The sequence below is a fragment of the Coenobita brevimanus genome, chromosome 71, assembly GCF_032717465.1.
Source record: "Coenobita brevimanus isolate Jiangsu-jjx chromosome 71, ASM3271746v2, whole genome shotgun sequence".
In the NCBI taxonomy this organism is placed as follows: Eukaryota; Metazoa; Arthropoda; class Malacostraca; order Decapoda; family Coenobitidae; genus Coenobita; species Coenobita brevimanus.
The window spans coordinates 40551131-40559444 of NC_137024.1; the positions used below are offsets into that span (position 1 = coordinate 40551131).

The 8314-nt window shown below is 38.6% G+C and overlaps 1 protein-coding gene across 1 annotated transcript in view; it reads right to left on the minus strand.

Annotated features, from left to right (window-relative positions):
* Window positions 1–8314, minus strand: part of Rab14 (RAS oncogene family member Rab14) — a 512826-nt gene that overhangs the window by 395716 nt on the left and 108796 nt on the right. The window lies entirely within an intron of this gene.

Below are 8314 nucleotides of genomic sequence, written 5' to 3' on the forward strand. Positions count from 1 at the left end.
ACCTGTCAGTTCCCTAGCCTCACCGACTTCCAAACCTCTCTTCCTCACACATTCATCCACCATATCTCCACCTTCTCCTTGGCCTACCTCGCCTCCTCCCTCCTTCGAATTCGCTCAGATATACCTTCTTCACCACTCTGTTGTTATCCATTCTCTCCACATGACCATACCATCTCTGTACACTCTCTTCAATTCTGGTGTCCACCGACTTCCTCTCTCCGCATCTTTCACGAATCACATTATTTCATTCACATCTTTTGAATATCATCATCTGCTGGTGCTAGAAGGTGATAAAATATGGCGAGGTAAAAGTTACCGTCTGTACCTAGAGGGAGACGGGGGAGGAGAGTGACTTTTTATTATTGAAGGTGAGCGGGAAAGTTGAGCAGCAGAAAGAATAAGAAATGCTGCGATAGTGAACATGAATATGGTGAAGTGGAATGTCGTGGTGTATGAGAGGTGAGGAGCTTAGTGCAACTGTGTGAGCTTTATGTACTGTCGATTCTGAGTGATAAATACGGTAGTCTGAATATAAATACAATTCTGCGTCTGTCTGTTATTCCCAGAGTGGGAAGTTAGTACAACTTTTCGATCATAACCACGAGAGGGATAAGCCAGACACCCACATTATCAGTTTTGAACTACAGTAGCCTAGCCTTGGGCCTCCACATCTTTATAGAAGTACTTTGTCCTGTAACTAAAGCGAACGAGAATGGTGGCTTAACCTGCCATCCTACTCCCCCACCCCCCACCCCAGCTCTCATCGTATTAGCCTGTTTTTGCAGTCTCACCGTCTAGCACTAGTGTCACGGTCAACCTCTTATCCCCTAAAGCAGTTGAAGTTGGGGTGGATGGGCCGGGGGGGGGGGGATATTGTACCCAGGGTTTCTTGTATAGGCCACTCCTAATCGTGTCCTAAATCAGAGAATTTGCAAAACTTTCAAAGTGTAGATGCATAAATCGGGCACCAATAAAGTGAAATTGTTTTTTTTGTAAGGTTGTGAAATAAGACACGTCCGTCTTATAAATCTATCCAGTTCTGCTTCATGTGAACGTAGGATGTTGGGTCAGGGTGATGACTGACCTATACTAGCATACGTCCAGGTCTCTTTTCCACGGCCGCCCTCACCCCGAGTAAAATGCGAGATGTGGAGTAAGGAAGAACAAAAAGACAAAACTAATCTCTGGTGATAAAGTAGGACATGGTTAGTTGGACATTGGTGTCTTCATTTAGGCTGCTAAACTGTCATTCATGTTCCATTAATATGTGAAGGAAGAAAATGTTATTAATATTTTTTCATCTGATCAGTGTTCAGTTTTATACCTTAAACAAGTTATATAGAAAATTTATGCATACAGTACTTTTTTTTTTTTTTAAGTCCACGTACAGTTCATAGCTCTAAAAGCTAAGAACAAACAGCAGTCAGGCGAGACATCAAGAGTATTGTACAGACTACCACACAGAATCTTTTACTGAACTTTTGATTTGTTCTACTTAAGCATTATTGTTGTAGATCATGTTGAGGATTTTTCTTGGCTTTATAATGTAACACATCTTGATCATAGAGAGCAACTCATCGGTCACAGGGTTTCTGACTATGATAACCTGTAGCCTATCTAGTTGCTAAAAAAAAAAAAAGTTGCATATGACTGATATCCAGGACACACACACACACACACACACACACACACACACACACACACACACACACGATTATTAAGACTTCAATCATCGTACCTGCCATCCCCCACAAGACATCCCATCACCACTAACATCAGAATATCCTGAGAGCGATTAGCAACGTCACAAAAGTAGCTAAGGTTAACAGAGGTACGAAACACACGATTTAGATTCATATTCTTTAATAATTTAACTACAGTATAATAAATATTAATTAATCAGATATTGCACGGTGTTACGTAATGCCTGAAAATAATTAAGATATAAAAAGAAAATATAAATAGGACACAAACACAGAAGAAGTAGAAGAGGTTGCAATGAAAAGAACAGGATGCATAAGCAGTGTGGTACGGTGATTTTTATTTCATCCTGGCTACCCACAGTCGATTGTTGTTTTAATTCAGTGTGGAAGGACCTGAAGGCAATACTTGAGATAATTTCTAACTCCTGCGCAGTGGAAAGTTGCTGTCCAGCTACTTAAACTGATCTGGCTTTAATAAATATAAAAAAGATAAATGATGTTCCATGTGTTTGTAGGCACTTACTTTGTGTTAAACATTTTGTGAAAGTTTTCAGAACTGTTACTGGTGATGATACCCCGTATATATATCTATCTGTATCTCTATCTATCTATATACTGTATATATATATATATATATATATATATATATATATACTGTACATATACAGTGTTATGTATACTGTGTGTGTATATATATATATATATATATATATATATATATATATATATATATATATATATATATACCGTATGTACATACATTTATATATATACGAGTATTTACACAACTGAACTGTAGACTAAAAATATGTTTAACGTTGAATTCAAGGACAAAAGGACTGGACGTTATTTCAGACCTAAACTCAAAGTCCTTTCTTAACTATCATTTGTTTAGCAGGAATTGCAAGGAAAGGAGCACACAGAATCTTCTCATGTCTCTAGTTCTTCAAGCGAAAATTATTCTGGGTTAAGAGAAGAAAATTACGTAATTTTTTTTTTTTTTTTTCCCATCTCAGCCTGATTTACATTAGAGTACAGAACACATGAGAAGGCTTAGGATTAGTGCCTGTCAACTGCACGAGTTATTGCAGGAGGACAGTCGGTTTTCGGTAAGTCCAGATCTTTCCCAAGTAGTTATGTCAGTAAAGTTAATAGAGTGAGTAAAGTCATGGCTCAAAAAGTCTGTTAACTGTGGCTCGCGGAAATCAGTAATCAGTAATTGTTGGTCAGAAAAGTCATTTGAATCGTATCTGTAAGGTCAATAGTCATGGGTCAGTAGCCAGTAGAATCATGTATCACTGTAGTCAGTAGTCGTGGGTCAATAAAGTCAGTAGTCGTGGGTCAATAAGTCAGTAGTCGTGGGTCAATAAGTCAGTAGTCGTGAGTCATAAAGTCAGTAGTCGTGGATCAATAAAGTCAGTAGTCGTGGGTCAATAAGTCAGTAGTCGTGGGTCATAAAGTCAGTAGTCGTGGGTCATTAAGTCAGTAGTCGTGGGTCAATAAGTCAGTAGTTGTGGGTCATAAAGTCAGTAGTCATGGGTCAGTAAAGTCAGTAGTCTTGGGTCAGTAAAGTCAGTAGTCATGGGTCAATGAAGTCTGCAGAGTCATTGGTCAGTAAAGTCTGTGGTCAAGAGTCACTGAAGTCAGTAGTCGTAGTTAGGTCAGGTAGGTCAGTAGAGTCATGGGTCAGCGAAGTCAGCAGTCGGGTCAGTAAAGTCAGTAGTGGGTCAGTAAGGTCAGTGGAGTCATGGGTCAGTAAAGTCAATAGAGTTATGGGTCACTAAAGTCAAATGTCAAAGGTTATTAAAGTCTGTAGAGTCAAGGGTCAGTAAAGTCAGTAGTCAAGGGTCAGTAGAGTCAGTAGAGTTATGGGTCAGTAAAGCCAGTAGAGTCAGGGGTCAGTAAAATCAGTAGAATCATGGGTCAGTAACGTCAATAAACTGGTGGGTCAGTAAAGTTAGTAGAGTCATTGTCCACTAAAGTCAGTAGTCATGATGTCACTAAAGTCAGTAGTCAGGGGTCAGTAATGTCATTAGTTATTAGTAAGTCAGTAGAGTCATGGAGAAGTAATGTCAGTAGCCATGAGTCACTAAATACAATGGTCACTGATCAAGTCATGGGTCAGTCAAGTCAGTAGTTAATCGAGTCATGAGTCAGTAAAGCCAGTAATCATGGGGTACCGGTATTTAAGTCAGTAGAGTCAGGAATCAGTAATCATAAGTCAGTCGAATCGGGAGTCATAGATCATTAGTCAGCAGAGTCATGGGTCAGTCATGTCAATGGAATCGTATCATTGAAGTCAGTAGTCAGGGGCCAGTAAAGTCAATAGTCATGGGTCAGTTAAGTCAGTAGCAAGTCAGTCGAGTCATGGGTCAGTTAAATCTATAGTCAGGGGTCGGTTAAGTCATAAGTAAGTCGAATCAGAGGTCAGTACAGTCAGTAATCGTGGACCATTTGAGTAAGTAGAGTCATAAGTCATAAATCATTAGTCAGTAGAGTCGAGAGACATGATTCATTAGTCAGCAGAGTCAGGAATCATGGATCATAAGTCAGTAGAGTTAGTCATGGATCACAATCAGAAGACTCAGGAGTCATGGATCATAAGTCAGTAGAGTCAGGAGTCATAGATCATAAGTTGGTAGAGTCAGGAGTCATGGATCATATATCAGTAGAGTCAGGAGTCATGGATCATAAGTCAGGAGTCGTGGATCATAAGTCAGGAGTCGTGGATCTTAAGTCAATAGAGTCAGGAGTCATGGATCATAAATCAGTAGAGTCAGGAGTCATGGATCATAAGTCAGTAGAGTTAGAGTCATGGATCATAAGTCAGTAGAGTTAGAGTCATGGATCATAAGTTGATAGAGTCAGGAGTTATGGATCATTAATCAGTAGAGTCAGGAGTCATGGATCATGAGTCAGTAGAGTCAGGAGTCATGGATCATAAGTCAGTAGAATCAGGAGTCGTGGATCATAAGTCAGTAGAGTTACGAGTCATGCTGATAAAGTCATGGGTCATAAAAGTAAGTAATCAGTAGAGAGATGGATCAGCTAAGTGAGAAAGTCAAGGGTCAGTAAAGTTTGTAGAGTCTACAGTCAAATAAATCAGTAGAAAATGAACCGGTCAGTAAAACGGGTAACTATACGTATGATTCAGTAAAGTCATTAGAATCTTGAGTTAATAAAGTCAGTGGAGTGATGAATCAATAACCTAAGTAATCAAGTTATAACAGTATGGAAGTCAGATTCAGTAAAATCAGAAGAGTTATTAGTCAGTCGAGTCATGGATCAGTAAAACTGGTATTCATGTGTAGCTTAAGTAAAGGCAGAAATCAGTAGCCAGTGGATTAATAGAACAATGAATCAGTAAATTTAATAGTCATGGTTCAGTGAAAACATTGCTTAGGTTGTGGATTAGTAGAAATTATGGGTTGGTCAAATATAAGGTTTATGAGTCAGTCGTATAGTGAGTCAAATTAAGTAAAGTTAGTCCCTTCAACACAGTTTTATATTTATGTATTTTGTTTTGCTATCTCCAGACGATTTATGGCAGTCTTGGAGAAACTGTTTGCAGTTAGAGGGTTAGAAGCAGTCTCCATTACCCCCTCCACAAGCTTCATTTTCTTCCCAAGTTGTAAAAAACCGTCTGAAGGTAGCAGGAATAAACCAATAAAACACGTCACCGGATTTAAGGGGTTAAAGTCGCCGGTCATAGGTCGTATTAAACTAGTAATCATGTGTCATAAGTCGAGTCATGGAATAAGGGTCGTATTATAGTTGGCATAAGAGGCTTCGTAGCACGCCTTCATTAGTGATTTATTCTTCACGTTGCACCCCAGTACTCTCTTATTGTGTCATCTGTACAAATTATGTCGATATTAAAACAATATAAGTAACATAAAAGAGAATGTTAAGTTGTGATATGTAAAAAAAAAAAAATGCTATGGGAGATGACGGTGGTACGAAGCCTGCAGTGCTACATAGAATAAGGCCCTAAATCAGCATGAAGAGACGCATAGGTTAGTGAAACTGATGTGAGTCAGTTTAGTGAAGTTATAATGAGGAGGCTGTCTAGCGCCACTTTCTTCCCAGCTGTTTTTTATATGTGACGTGTTAATATTATCTTGTATGTTATTTTGCAGTCCCTGTCAGTGTTAAAAAACGTACCGGTAGATAACATGTAAGATAATGATAAGGTGTAAAATACAAAATAGCTCACGAAGGAGAAAGTGCTGGTAGGCCCTAATCCGCTTTAGCCCACGAAAATAGGACACCATAAATCATTGGAGATCTGTGTGAAGCCGTGACATGTACATTTTGTTAACTCATGACTCATCGCAAATAGTTTCCCTTGAGTCATCAAAAAATCACTGGTCATGAGTGAGTAGGCCTATTAAACCGTTCGAGTGTACCTCTTCACTGCCAGGTCATTTTCACTGAGTAATACCTCGTGGCAATAATAGAAATAAGATACAATATACAGTAAAGGTATCATGGTATTAAGCGAATGGGAGTTTAGGAAGATAGTTGCCAACCCCTTCACTGTGAGATGCCTTCTCTATGCAGACTAAAATCGTTTGACAGCAAGAAGAGTATAATGGAATGACGTCATCGTACCAAATGGGGGAAGTCAGTCTTATTTAATTAACGTTGATAGTGAGTCTGTAAAGTTGTTAATCCATGAAGGTCAGGTCAGTAAAGGTGGCCATTAGCGAGAACAGGTCAGCACAGTCCTGAGTCAAGCCAGTCAATATGATAAAGGTGTCATTATGCATTAAAGTGGCCCAAAATCAATTTAGCCTTGAGATACTTGACAGTAGTGATATAGTGCGAGTCGAAGTGACTGTGAGTCTGTGGATTGGAGTAAAGTCAGGAATCAGTCAAAGTCGATTCAGATGTTCTTGTGTCAGATGTTCAAGTCCATCAAATTATATGCATGAGCTGTTGTAAGTTATCTAAGTTATAAGTCATTGAAAGCTTGCAGAATCATGAGTCATTGTAAGTTAGTTAAGTCATGGCACAGTTTAGGTTTGTTTAGTCTTGAATTATTGCAAGTTAGCCGTCATGAGTCACTGTAAGTTAAGTAGTGAGTTATTGTAAAAGTTAAGTCTGGCATGATTGCAAGTTAGTTAAGTCATGAGTAAGTCATGGGTCACTGTAGGCAAGTTGGGTCATGACTGCAAGTTAGTTGAGTCATGAGTAAGTCATGGGTCATTGTAGGCAAGTTGAGACATGAGTCATTGTAAGTTAGTTAAGTCATGAGTCATTGTAAGTTAGTTAAGTCGTGAGTCATTGAATGTTAAAGTATTGAGTCATCGTAAGTTAGTTGCTATGAGTCATTGTAAATTAGTTAGGTCATGAGTCCTTGTAAGTTAGTTATGGGTCAATGTTAGTATGCTGAGTCCTGAGTAGTTACGTCGAGTCATTATAAATTTCATGTCATGAGTCACTGTATGTTAGTTACAAGCCTGTAAGCCACTTAAGTCATGGTCATTGTACCGTAAGTTAGCGAAGCCATGAGTCTAAGTTTTTTAAGGTTGTTGTAAGTTACTTAAGTCACCAACTATTATTCAAGTAATCAGCCACTGCAAGTCAGTGAAATCGTGTATTATTACAAGTCATGGGACTTGCACATAGTGAACTATTACAAAATTTAGTCGTGAGCAATTATCAGCTAGTCACAGTTCGTCATAAGTCGGTTGTCATGATCCAGTGTGATTTAGGTAGCCTAAACCGTAATCCTTTGCAGAAATGTAGCCATAAAGTTTTGCAGGTAATCTAGCTAAGTCATAAGCCGCTGTATATAAGTCATCGGAAATTAATGTTCCTTTATATATATATATATATATATATATATATATATATATATATATATATATATATATATATATATATATATATATAAGTGAGCTAAATTATAATTCAGTACATATCATTACTCATGGATCTATAAATATCCCAGTAGTTCTGAGTCACTGCAGTTTAGAAGACCTCAATAATGTGATGTCTTTTGTTCTATTTTTTATTTCCACCAGATGATTATATTCAGCTCAGGAATTAGCTCTCGTAGTGGGGGCCAGGAGTTACAGTTTCTCGATTTACTTCAGTATGGTACCGCCTTTTATATATTATTCCTCCTGCTACCCCATGATTATATCTAGCGTAAGGAAAGATTTCGGAATGAATGTGTTATCAGTCGCGAGCCAGTATAACGTTTCAAAGTTTTTACGTGTTAGTATAATTGGAGTCATGAGTCAGTGTAAGTCAGTATCGCATGACTCCAGCGCACCTTATTATGGTCTCGAATCAGTACAGTTCAGCTAAATATGTCGGTGGAAGTCAACAGGGAGTAGGTTAGCCCCTTCAGCACGATTACATTTCATTTTCTTTCTTGCTATCGATACACGGTTTTATTTAGGGAAGACACGTGGTAGTGAAGAGGTTAAATCGCAAGTCACTGAAGTTCAGCTAAAGCATGTTAGAGTCAGGAGGGAGGAGGGTAGAGGTTATCAGTTATCGATAAATGCTGAGATGGATGAGAGTTTACCTGCGTCAGTTTAGATAGAATTATACCACTGTCAGTCAGGTTACAAGTTCCTGGTCATTGTGTGCAA